The sequence below is a fragment of the Schistocerca nitens genome, chromosome 3 (assembly GCF_023898315.1).
Source record: "Schistocerca nitens isolate TAMUIC-IGC-003100 chromosome 3, iqSchNite1.1, whole genome shotgun sequence".
Classification (NCBI taxonomy): domain Eukaryota; kingdom Metazoa; phylum Arthropoda; class Insecta; order Orthoptera; family Acrididae; genus Schistocerca; species Schistocerca nitens.
In genome coordinates, this window is record NC_064616.1 from 187,446,913 (window position 1) to 187,460,355 (window position 13,443).

The 13,443-nt window shown below is 42.8% G+C and overlaps 1 protein-coding gene and 1 pseudogene across 1 annotated transcript in view; one reads left to right on the top strand and one right to left on the bottom strand.

Annotated features, from left to right (window-relative positions):
* LOC126249545 (cuticlin-5) overlaps positions 1-13,443 on the bottom strand; it is a 339,366-nt gene that overhangs the window by 235,739 nt on the left and 90,184 nt on the right. The window lies entirely within an intron of this gene.
* LOC126249886 (5S ribosomal RNA) lies at positions 6,901-7,018 on the top strand (annotated as a pseudogene).

Sequence of the window (13,443 nt, forward strand, 5' to 3'; positions counted from 1 at the left end):
ATTGTTACATTAAGGTTGCTCTACTTTCTGTACGTGGATGGAGGGTGAGACGAGTGTTTGTATGTATGTGCGAGCAATTATTTAGTACGAGGCGTGAGACGGAGGGAACGAAGTATATGCGTAGATTCCGCAACGAAAACTTGTAGCGTGACTCCAATGTGGGTATATAAGCACCGACGTGTCGGCAAGGGATCAGTGTGTTATTCGTGTCTTTCCGACGTGCGTGTGATAAAAGCAGAAACTGAACTTTGACGACGTTATTACTAAATGAGTCCATACGGGACCAACGTTCTGTTGTTCTTTTCTTGGCTGCCAAAGGACAAACACCGGTAGGCATCCACCTGAGAATGAAGAACGTGTGTGGGGCAGCATATCTGTCGAAAAACACCGTTGCGCCGTTGCGGAATGATGCGCCAAGGGCTGCAGCTACGTCATGACAACGCACGTCACCATATCGCAAATGTCGTAACGCAGAATTTATACCATCTCAAGTGGGAGACACTAAAGCACCTGCCCTATAGTCCTGATCTTTTCGCATGCGATTATCACGCCTTTGGTCCCTTAAAAAAGGGCCCGAAGGGTCGTCGATTCCTGTCGGACGATGATGTGCAGCAGGCAGTTACGGACTTCCTCAGGCAACAGACACGGAATTTCATCAAATGGGCATCTTCAACGCTGGATGATTGTCTCAGTGCTCACGACGATTCTGTCTGATTGGCATATAGCTTATGTACCGTACGGTCTTCGAATCGAAACATATACGCTGAGGCAGCGACCTCAAACAGAAGCTTTTGATCGCCCTTTATAATTTGAATTGCACCCCAAAAAGGGGCATATAATTATTTTATAAGAAATATCTTTCGTCGACTAACAGCCCCGACTCAGCGTCCTGCTAATCAGCAGCTACAGCTTGACATTACGCTTCATACATCCTCGCATTTTTACTCTCGGAATTGTAGCCATCTGCAGTTGCAACTCTTAACGGAGCTGCAAGAGTTGCTGTATAACATTACGTAACTGTTCCATGTTTATTTATGTACAGTCTCTTTACATAATCTGTAAGACAAATGTGGATTTGTCGGACCTGCGCTTACATGGCTGGCATGAACTTTCATTGTCCGGGATACATCACAGTAGTGTCTGTGGCAGCATATTTTCCTAAATAAGAGATGTAAGGATGAGGCGAGTATGTTCGGTCTCATACAGGAAACGGTGCAGCTTTTTCGGAGTGCATCAGGAAGTGTAACCACCACGCGCGGAATGATAAGCAACGTCGGTGCGACGCAACACGAGATAAAATAAAGACAAGCCGCTCTTCCGCAGCACATGACAAGGAAGTCATGTCCAAGATTTCTGACGACCATCGCTGTAGTTATCCCAAAAGAATTATCGTCTTTAATGTGACCAACCTGTGAAGAAGAGATAACACGAACCGAACGTTCTTAGAATTAAGTAGTGCTCTTCATGTCCTTTCCTTCTTGTGGCCACATAGAGCCACTTAAAGCAACGTCCCACCAGGGCAGCTGCACACAAAGAACATTGGCACCTGAAAACTGCCCAGTGCCTCAGAAACTGGTGACACAGATCAGGCGTGGTTCAAAATGGCTCTGAGCACTATGGGACTTAACTTCTGAGGTCATCAGTCCCCTAGAACTTAGAACTACTTAGACCTAACTAACCTAAGGACATCACACACATCAATGCCCGAACCTGCGACCGAAGCGGTCGCGCGGTTCCAGACTGTAGCGCCTAGAACCGCTCGGCCACCTCGGTCGGCATCAGGCGTGGAAGTGACTGCTGGCCGGGGTAAATTTCTTTCCATTTTTCCTCTTCCTCATTGTCCAAATCGAAAATATGTATTGACCATTTTAAATTTTAGTGAAACGTACGATTTTGACTGGCAAATAGTGTTAGAGCTATATCCTTACTTTGACTCTTCGGCAGTTATGTTAAGTGCTGGAGTACATTAAGAGTAGACGTAAATAAATAAGTAAAAAGTACTTGCGACACGTGAAAAGCAGAATATTCTTATGCGTAACTTCACAATTCCTATTTAGTTCGCATTCGGGAGGACGACGGTTCAATCCCGCGTCCGGCCATCCTGATTTAAGTTTTCCGTGATTTCCCTAAATCACTCCAGGCAAATGCCGAGATGGTTCCTTTGAAATGGCACTGCCGACTTCCTTCCCCGTCCTTCCCTAATCCGATGAGACCGATGACCTCGCTGTTTGGTCTCTTCCCCCAAAACAATCCAATCCAATCCTAATTAGTTAGAGAAAGGACCAGTAAAATCTGTAGCAAACGGTACTTTTTCCCAATAAGTACACTACTGACCATTAAAATTGCTACACCACGAAGATGACGTGAGGCATACGCGAAATTTAACCGACAGGAAGAAGATGCTGTGATATGCAAATGATAAGCTTTTCAGAGCATTCACACAAGGCTGGCGCCAGTGCCGACACCTACAACGTGCTGACATGAGGAAAGTTTCCAATCGATTTCTCATACACAAACAGCAGTTGACTGACGTTGCCTGGTGAAACGTTGTTGTGATGCCTAGTGCAAGGAGGAGAAATGCGTACCATCACGTTTCCCGACTTTGATAAAGGTCGGATTGTAGCCTATCGCGACTGCGGTGTATCGTATCGCGACATTGCTGCTCGCGTTGGTCGAGATCCAATGACTGTTAGCAGAATATGGAATCGTTGGGTTCAGGAGGGTAATACGGAACGCCGTGCTGGATCCCAACGGCCTTGTATCACTAGCAGTCGAGATGACAGGCATCTTATCCGCATGGCTGTAACGGATCGTGCAGCCACGTCCCGATCCCTGAGTCAACAGATGGGGACGTTTGCAAGACAAAAACCATCTGCACTAATAGTTCCACAACGTTTGCAGCAGCATGGACTATCAGCTCGGAGACCATGGCTGCGGTTACCCTTGATGCTGCATCACACACAGGATCGCCTGCGATAGTGTACCCAACGACGAACCTGAGTGCACGAATGGCAAAACGTCATTTTTTCGGATGAATCCAGGTTCTGTTTACAGGTTCAAATGGCTCTGAGCACTATGGGACTTAACAGCCGTGGTCATCAGTCCCCTAGAACTTAGAACTACTTAAACCTAACTAACCTAAGGACATCACACACATCCATGCCCGAGGCAGGATTCGAACCTGCGACCGTAGCAGTCGCGCGGTTCCGGACTGGGCGCCTAGAACCGCTAGACCACCGCGGCCGGCCTCAGTTTACAGCATCATGATGGTCGCATCCGTGTTTGGCGACATCGCGTTGAACGCACATTGGAAGCGTGTATTCGTCATAGCTATACTGGCGTATCACCTGGCGTGATGGTATGGGGTGCCATTGGTTACACGTCTCGGTCACCTCTTGTTCGCATTGACGGCACTTTGAACAGTGGAAGTTACATTTCAGATGTGTTACGACCCGTGGCTCTACCCTTCATTTGATCCCTGCGAAACCCTACATTTCAGCAGGATAATGCACGACCGCATGTTGCAGGTCCTGTACGGGCCTTTGTGGATACAGAAAATGTTCGACTGCTGCCCTGGCCAGTACATTCTCCAGATCTCTCACCAATTGAAAACGTCTGGTCAATGGTGTCCGAGCAACTGGCTCGTCACAATACGCCAGTCACTACACTTGATGAACTATGGTATCGTGTTGAAGGTGCATGGGCAGCTGTACCTGTTCAGGCCGTCCAAGCTCTGTTTGACTCAATGCCCAGGCGTATCAAGGCCGTTATTACGGCCAGAGATGGTTGTTCTGAGTACTGATTTTTCAGGTTCTATGCACCCAAATTGCGTGAAAAAGTAATCACATGTCAGTTCTAGTATAATATATTTGCCCAATGAATACCCATTTACCATCTGCATTTCTTCTTGGTGTAGCAGTTTTAATAGCCAGTAGTGTATTTTCGCATATTGTATAAACACGAATTATAAACTGTACAGATATTTTTTGCTCTTTTAATAGACCTGCTTCAACTGTCAACACCGGTTAGGGTGGCGCGGTAATTAGTGCATTGGACTTTTGTTGGAGAGAATCGGGTTACAAATCCCTGTTTGAAAAACACAAGTTAAGTTTTTCCGTAGCTACCTTAAACAACTGAAGGACCCTATCTGGAGTTACTTTTATAATATCATGGCCGAATTAAAGCCGCCATTTATGCAGATTAAGTTTGTGCCCTGTCTCCAATGACCTCGCCATCAGGAAAAAATTGAACAGTAATCTTCCATCGTTCATGGCTGACATGGCTCATGCGTCGTGATGCTTAATCATGGGGTATGTAGCTACAGCGCTGCTGGTGAAGAATCCAACGTAGAGTTCATGCCATCTGACAGATAGCCAATTTCAAAAAATGGTTCAAATGGCTCTGAGCACTATGCGACTTAACTTCTGAGGTCATCAGTCGCCTAGAACTTAGAACTAATTAAACCTAACTAACCTAAGGACATCACACACATCCATGCCCGAGGCAGAATTCGAACCTGGGACCGTAGCGGTTGCTCGGTTCCAGACTGTAGCGCCCAGAACCGCACGGCCACTCAGGCCGGCTTCGCCAGTTTCCTGCGTTAATTTTTAATGCGTCACGACATACGTCTCAGTAATTAGTTGACAATTTGATTATGCTGTAACTAACGTTTCCGTTAGTATTTGTATCAAGAAAAGCAGATATTTAACGGTAAAATTGGGACTCCTTAATGTCTAGCGTAAGTTGAATCATTGTCATACAGGTTTCGATAGAGTACAGACTCGAAAATAGCAGTATCACTTCTTCACGAATTATTGCTCGTTCTGATGATTTTATTTGTGGCTGAAGTAATAATTAAATATCACCGACGAAATTCTGTGCACAGGAAATAGGAACGATAAATTGTCCTATCTTGTGACAAGATCGAATTTCGCGACAGGTAGAGTAGCATTCGCTGTGAGCTGATCCTACCAGACGGCAGAGCATTGCTTCCTTGATGTGCATGCAATCAAGCTCGGCGTCATGGGGTTTACTGTGTTCAACGCTACATCAAGGTTAACGGTCGTCATGGAAGGAGAGTTTCTATCAAAGCAAAGCGACGTGCAGGCGAATTAGGATGAAAACGCAACTGGTATGAGAAAGTCTCGATATTTAATGCGACGAAACTCCGTCTTCACTTTTTTGCCGCTCTCATCGCAGCCAAATTTCAGCCAGCCTTTATTGGCAAGGCAACTGTCCACACTTAACAAAATTTCTGTACCTTATAACATTAAGTTTGCTCCTCTTGTTATGTTATATTTTAACTACAAATTGTTGTAATGAAATCGAAGTCCCGAGGCAAATGTCGTGTTTAAATGATATGTTAATTTAAATGAAATCTAAGGAATAATTTGGCTTGTGTATTTGGAACTGTTACAGATAAACTAAATTAATTTAGTTGGGCCAATTTTTGAACAACACACCTATCGAAAAAGTGGACAGTGAATTTTTATTGAGCTATGCCGATATGAAGACATCACCTTCGTAGCTATGCGGTTATCGTTCTTCGACAGGAAGAGTGTAATTTCTATTCCGAGCATGTTCTAGACGAGTCAGAAAGGAGACACTGACTTTTAATCAGTTTTCAATGTCAAACCGACAGTGCCATTATTGAATATGGAATACAAACGACGGCAGCTTATGATGGGATCAGGACTTGGTAGTTGTAGGAAGTATTGTAACATTTAATTAGAGTACAGCGGAAAACGACATAGATAACCCAAACCAAGAATTCCGGGACAGACTTTGTTACGGCGCGAGACTAGTGCTCTCAACAGCACTATTCTTTTCGGTACAGTGTATCATGCTTGTAAATTTGTCTACAAGTATTCAGCAAGACGCCTAAATGGTATCGAACTTATTGTTCAGTTGTTCGTACCGTCTTGTTCAGTAATTAACTGACGAAAATGGAGTTAACAATTTGATCATGTAGTCTGTATCAGATAGACAACAGTACGAGTATCCGTGTGCTCTTTATTGTGTGTGCTCTAGCAACGAGCCACTATATCCGAGAACTACGCAACCGATCCAGTATCAGCTGATTTCACCGCTCAAAGTCCTACATAATTGATTTCCGGAAATCAAAATAAACAGGAATATTCGATACGTTCTTTTATATTCAGTTCTTATTAACGTTCCGAAGATCAATATCATCCTACAATATATGCCTTTTAAAAAAAAAAGTCTAGTTGGAAACTTGTTTCTAGTGTAATTCGAAAATGTCGTGAGGACCAACATCCTCTGGCGGTATCCAACATTCCTTAAAGTTTCAGCATTTTAAGGTAGGCCTGCAACATGGGCATTTCCTCATACTGGCACACAGGCGTGTATTGAGCTTTTCCGGTTGGGAAAGACTAACATAAAATAAATTGTTGGACATTAATAGCTGCTGTGGTGATGGGAAAGATGGAGTTGTCGATACAGTACGGAATAAAAGAGTGTCAAAAATAGTGAGCAAAAAACTTCAATGAAAGTAAATAAATACTGGACTATTCTAGTAGAGTACAATAACTTGTTACGGAGCACTGTCTGCTACCTACATCGGACGGGTTATGTTAAACAACATCGTAAACTGTACAGAAATATTGGGTGTTAATCAACGTGTTTAGATCGGCAGTGGCGGGGCATGACACATTTGAAATGCATCGAGTCCGTTTTCATTTTCAGAGCTACATTTCAAAACACAGTTCAGTTTATTTTTTGTCCTTGCGTTACCCTTAGGCATTTTTATGCAATTACATTGCGATTATTGCTTAAGGCCGTATTGGTCGGTATTCTGGATGTGAAACACGTGCCAAGGAGCTACCGGCAGTGCACTGTTTCACGCTCCGCGTTAAATATCTTGCGTCTAAATGTAGGTACGGCAACGGTCTTGCCACAGCGGTTACACCGGTTCCCGTGAGGTCACCGAAGTTAAGCGCCGTCGGGCGTGGTCGGCACTTGGATGGGTGACCATCCTGGCCGCCATGCACTGTTGCCATTTTTCGGGGTGCACTCAGCCTCGTGATGCCAATTGAGGAGCTACTCGACCGAAAATTAGCGGCTTCGGTCAAGAATACCATCATAACGACCGGGAGAGCGATGTGCTGACCCCACGCCCCTCCTATCCGCATCCTCAGCTGAGGATGACACGGCGGTCGGGTGGTCCCGGTAGGCCACTCGTGGCCTGAAAACGGAGTGCTTTAAATGTAGGTATGCAAATTTCAAATCAGAGCTAAACATTTCGGAATCGTGTTTGACATGCGTTATAGCACACAAGATAACAACGATCGTCATCTACTCTTTTTATGACGAGGATGATATGAAACTTTGCCTTTTACATGATGCTGCAGTTTTAAACGTCCCTTCTTTTGTGTGGTGTCGGAAGAGAGAGAGATAGAACTAACCGGGAATGATCTAACAGAATGTCTAGGCAGCACAGAACATTCAATCTAACTGCTTCGACTCGCAATTAACTCGTACCCTACGACATGTCAGAATCGATGCAAGTAACCTGACCCCTGGAGTCGATAAATGAAACTATGTTACCGAATTTGTAGCTGTTTTAATTGAAACAAGTTTCACTGGAAAACACTTGATGTCAAAGAAGCTCAGTCTTTTAAGTTATATATTACCGAACAATCAGTTTAATAAGCCACAGCTGCAAAATACTAACACGAATTCTTTACAGACGAATGGAAAAACTAGCAGAAGCCGATCTCGGGGAAGATCAGTTTGGATTCCGTAGAAATACTGGAACACGTGAGGCAATACTGACCTTACGACTTATCTTAGAAGAAAGATTAAGGAAAGGCAAACCTACGTTTCTAGCATTTGTAGACTTAGAGAAAGCTTTTGACAATGTTGACTGGAATACTCTCTTTCAAATTCTAAAGGTGGCAGGGGTAAAATACAGGGACCGAAAGGCTATTTACAATCTGTACAGAAACCAGATGGCATTTATAAGAGTCGAGGGACATGAAAGGGAAGCAGTTGTTGGGAAGGGAGTAAGACAGGGTTGTAGCCTCTCCCCGATGTTATTAAATCTGTATATTGAGCAAGCAGTAAAGGAAACAAAAGAAAAATTCGGAGTAGGTATTAAAATCCATGGAGAAGAAATAAAAACTTTGAGGTTCGCCGATGACATTGTAATTCTGTCAGAGACAGCAAAGGACTTGGAAGAGCAGTTGAATGGAATGGATAGCGTCTTGAAAGGAGGATATAAATGAACATCAACAAAAGCAAAACGAGGATAATGTAATGTAGTCGAATTCAGTCGGGTGATGCTGAGGGAATTAGATTAGGAAATGAGACACTTAAAGTAGTAAAGGAGTTTTGCTATTTGGGGATAAAATAACTGATGATGGTCGAAGTAGAGAGGATATAAAATGTAGACTGGCAATGGCAAGGAAAGCGTTTCTGAAGAAGAGAAATTTGTTAACATCGAGTATAGATTTAAGTGTCAGGAAGCCATTTCTGAAAGTATTTGTATGGAGTGTAGCCATGTATGGAAGTGAAACGTGGACGATAAATAGTTTGGACAAGAAGAGAATAGAAGCTTTCGAAATGTGGTGCTACGGAAGAATGCTGAAGATTAGATGGGTAGATCACATAACTAATGAGGAAGTATTGAATAGGATTGGGGAGAAGAGACGTTTGTGGCACAACTTAACCAGAAGAAGGGATCGGTTGGTAGGACATGTTCTGAGGCATCAAGGGATCACCAATTTAGTATTGGAGGGCAGCGTGGAGGGTAAAAATCGTAGAGGGAGACCAAGAGATGAATACACTAAGCAGATTCAGAAGGATGTAGGCTGCAGTAGGTACTGAGAGATGAAGAAGCTTGCACAGGATAGAGTAGCATGGAGAGCTGCATCAAACCAGTCTCAGGACTGAAGACCACAACAACAACAACATCTACTTCTGCCAACTAGGAAAGACCTGTGCTTTGTGAAAGCTTTGTTGTCGTTCCTAAAAGATCGTACGTACATATAAAATTTCGATAAAAATTCTCCATACCAGGTACTCCTTTTGTTGGTGTGTAAATATCACTTCGCGCGCCCTGCCTCGTATTCCCTTTTTTATCATTTTATAGAGCTTCACAATGCATGTTCGTGGATAGAGTCTGATCTTAGCCGAGGACTTCTTCATGCACAGTATGTCACCAACACGACTTCGTAGAAACCGTCAGCACAGATATTACCTAATAGTGTGCCAGTGACAAGGTTGCTAGAGAGTCATCGAGCGAAGTGCCATAGTGGTACAGACCGTATTACACTGTAACAGATCTTTATCGAATATCTGTTTTGAAAGACTTTTTGTAAAATCTTTACTGGGGTAATTTTACGAGGGTCACTCCAAAAGAAATGCACACTATTTTTGTAAAAATACAGTTTTCATTCTGCATGCGTGAAAGTTTTCCAGTGTGTAGATACATCCTTCCCGCTTGTTGTCAAACTTAGTTCAACCTGATCCCGTGAGTGGCGCCGTCACAGCATGTCTTCAAGATGGATGCTATACTTGACGTTCGTCAGAAGAAACGTGATGTCATAGAATTCCTGTGCTGTGAAAACGAGACTGGGAAACATCCACAAGAGGTTGAAAAAGGTGTATGGAGATGCTGCTGTCGATCGTATTACAGTTAGTCGGTGGAAAAGCAGGTTACGTGATGAAAGCGGGCACGGCAGTATTGAGGATTGTCATCGCAGTGGCAGGCCTCGTACTGCGCACACTCCAGACAATGTGCAGAGAGTTAACGAATTGGTGACTGCTGGCAGATGCGTCGCAGTGAACGAATTGTCACGCTACGTTGGGATAGGGGAAGGAAGTGTGTGCAGAATACTGAAAGTGTTGGCGTTAAAAAAGGTATGTGCCAGGTGGGTTCCCAGGATGTTGACAGTGGCTCACAAAGAAACAAGAAAAATGGTATGCAGCGAACTTTTGGAACAGTACGAGAATGGCGGAGATGAATTTCTTGGAAGAATTGTGACAGGTGATGAAACATGGCTCCATCATTTTTCACCAGAGACGAAGAGGCAATCAATGGAGTGGCATTCAAAACCACACCTTCTGCTGGAAAAGTTATGGCTACGGTGTTTTTCGATTGCGAAGGACTCTTGCTTGTGGACATCATGCCAAGTGGAACCACCATAAATTCTGATGCATATATGACGACACTGAAGAGACTTCAAGCTCGACTGAGTCGTGTTCGACTACATCGGCAAAAGCAGGATGTTTTGCTGTTGCACGACAATGCACGGCCCCATGTCAGTCAAAAAACCGTGGAAGCGAACACAAAATTCGGATAGACAACTCTGAAACAACCGCCTTACAGTCCTGACCTGGCTCCATGTGACTATCATCTCTTTGGGAAACTGAAAGACTCTCTTCGTGGAACAAGGTTTGAAGATGATGACTCCCTTGTGCACGCTGCCAAACAGTGGTTCCAACAGGTTGGCCCAGAATTTTACCGTGCGGGTATACAGGCGCTGGTTCCAAGATGGCGTAAGGTAGTTGAGAGGGATGGAAATTATGTGGAGAAATGAATATATTGTTCCTAAAGGATGTATCTACACACTGTAAAACTTTCAAACATGTAGAATAAAAGATGGATTTAAAAAAAATGGTGTGAATTTCTTTTGGAGTGACCCTCATAGCTCATATTTTATAACGACTAACTTTACCTTTATGCACGTGCTCATTGTGGGGAAAAGATATTTTTCTCGAAAGATAAGGAAAAGAAAAGAGTGCAAAAGTAAAGTATTGGAAATATCTCATCATCTGTAGAGCAACGACCACATGACAAAAGTCACCCTAGCTGCCAGCATTCGGCGTGGCTGGCAAGAGTATGTTTGTATAGACTCCCTCAGGGAAACATCTAATAGGAATATCAATAAACTCTTCGTTATTAAGGTTGAGTAAGTGATGCGACGAACTATCCGTGCCAAATCTCATTTATACGGATAGCCTGCACAGAGCTACCGTTCCCGTCTTAGACTACGGTAACATTGTCTCTGTGAAATTACTTTCCTAAAAGTATTAACTGGCAAATACAAGAAATACTTTATGAAGATGTAAAATAACTGTAGCCGACCGGAAAAACAATTTCTTGTTAATTCCCACGCGAATATCCGTAATCGCTTGTATCCATCTGGAGACTTTTTAAAAAGAATAGTGTCTGTTATGAGAAGTACTTACATACAGTGTCAACATAGACGGTATAGACTAGAGCAGGGGTTCCCAACAAAATTTTCTTGAGGACCCCCTCATCGAGCATGATTAGTACCTTGTCATATCACAGTGTCAAGTACCTAAAAAAGCCAAATTAAGACTCTTTTTATACGTTTTCTATTTTTGTTTCTTAGAAAAAACATTGACATATTCATTATTGAAAAAATATTGGGCTTAAAACTTTTTCAATTTAGCCATCATTGTTATTGTTAAATTTTTGATTATTGCTCAAAATCTTTGTCTTCAAATCTGGGTGTTTAGTATAAAAAACTCCTTAATAAAATAAAAATTGAGTATGAACTGAAAATGACAGGAAAAAATTAAAACTGAGTGTATTGGTCTTTCAAGTGTACTACACTTGAGATTGCATTGAGTAGACATGTGTGAAAAATAAGAAAACACTAATTTCATACAAGGTATTATTTATTTGAAAAAATACAGGTACAACAGAGTAATCCATCAGTATACAGTTAGTTTTAGTTTTCAGTTCTTAATGAGATGAGTTCAATCTGACCTTTGAGTCCATTATTTCTGAAATATTAGGTTCCAAACTTGAAACTTCCACTCTGAAATCCGACCGCATGTCGAGCCGATTCCTATATTTGTTTTTCATGAAACACATGGAAGAAAATGCTTGCTCACACCGATATGTGGTTGCAAATGGAAGGATCTTTTTCATTGCCTCATCTCCAAGTTTCTTGTAGTCCTTCCGTGCTGATGCCCAGAAGTCTGTAATTTTATCGCCGATGAAAATGTTTATCATCGTACCATAGCTGGACAGATCCACAAGTTGATCTTGCTCTTCTTCAGTGAGGCCTTGGGTTCTGTCTATTTCTTCACAGCTGAAGGGATTTCGAATCCATCTGTCGTCAGGGTCAGGTTCAGGGAAATACTCTCTAAAAGTGGTGGCCAGGCTGCGTAGATGCTCGGCTACACTGATCTTGATCTGGTCAGGCAAACTCTCCTCTGATGACTCCACGAATTGTTTTAAAGTAGAAAAGTTAGTTCGTGACTCGTTTTCTATCCTTGACGCCCAGATCTGACACTATAGCACTAATCTTATCCTCAACTTTGAACATGTCTACATTTTTTTTCCCTTGTAAACTCAAGTTTAACACATTCAAGTGTTCAAACACATCAGCTAAGTACGCAACTAGGCAAAGCCAAGAGAAGTTAGTGAGAAAATCCGCGTACTTTGTGCCAAGAAGGAAGACACGAACCTTGTCTCTAAGTTCAAAAAATCTTGACAAAATTCCACCTCGAGAAATCCATCTTGCTTGCGTATGAATAAGAAGTTGCTCATGCTCACTGCCGATCTCTTTACACCCTAGGAAGACGTTAGACGCAGAAGTTAGCGTTCGCTAAAGCACTGCTCATGCAGGAAGCGGCCAAAACAAAAAATCTGTTATCATACGAAATATATTTAATATATTTTTATTCTAACAGCATCTTGCGGACCCCTCTGGCATAGCTCACGGACCCCTGGGGGTCCGTAAACCTCTGTATTGACCCTAATTTCTCGAATTTTCTCCTCATGGTCATTACGCCATACGTATGTTGTGGGAAGCAATATATCGTCTGACTCTTCCCGGAAACTGTCTCACAAAATTTGAATAGCAAATCTCCCTGTGATGCCCAACGTCTCTCTTGTAACGTCTAACAATGGAGTTTGTTGAGCATCTCTGTAACGTGCCGCTCTTCGTTGGATCTTCTCTATCTCTTCTATCAGTCCTATCTAGTAGGAATCCCAGGTAGATGAACAATACTCAAGAATTGGTCGAAAAAGCGCCTTATAAGCCACTTCTTTTATGGATGAGTTACATTTCCTTAAGATTCTTCCTATGAATCTGGGTCTGGCATCTGATTTTCCTACTATTTGTTTGATCATTCCACTGAAGGTCGCTCCGGATAGTTACTCCTACGTATTTTACATCAGATACTGTGTCTAGCGGTTTGTAATCAACAGTGTAGGCATACAATAGAAGATTTCTTTTCCTATGCGATGTGGATTGGCAGGAGCCAATCCACGGGGTTTGGTAGAAGCCGAAAGGCACGCGTTTAAGCTCACGCAGGCTGGCGTGAGGTCTGGAACAGGTCAAGTAATGAATACTAGCAAATAAAGTACGTGGCTTCTGGAATACTTAGCTTTAATCCATAATTGGAGAACATCGCTCTTGATGATACATGAATTACAAG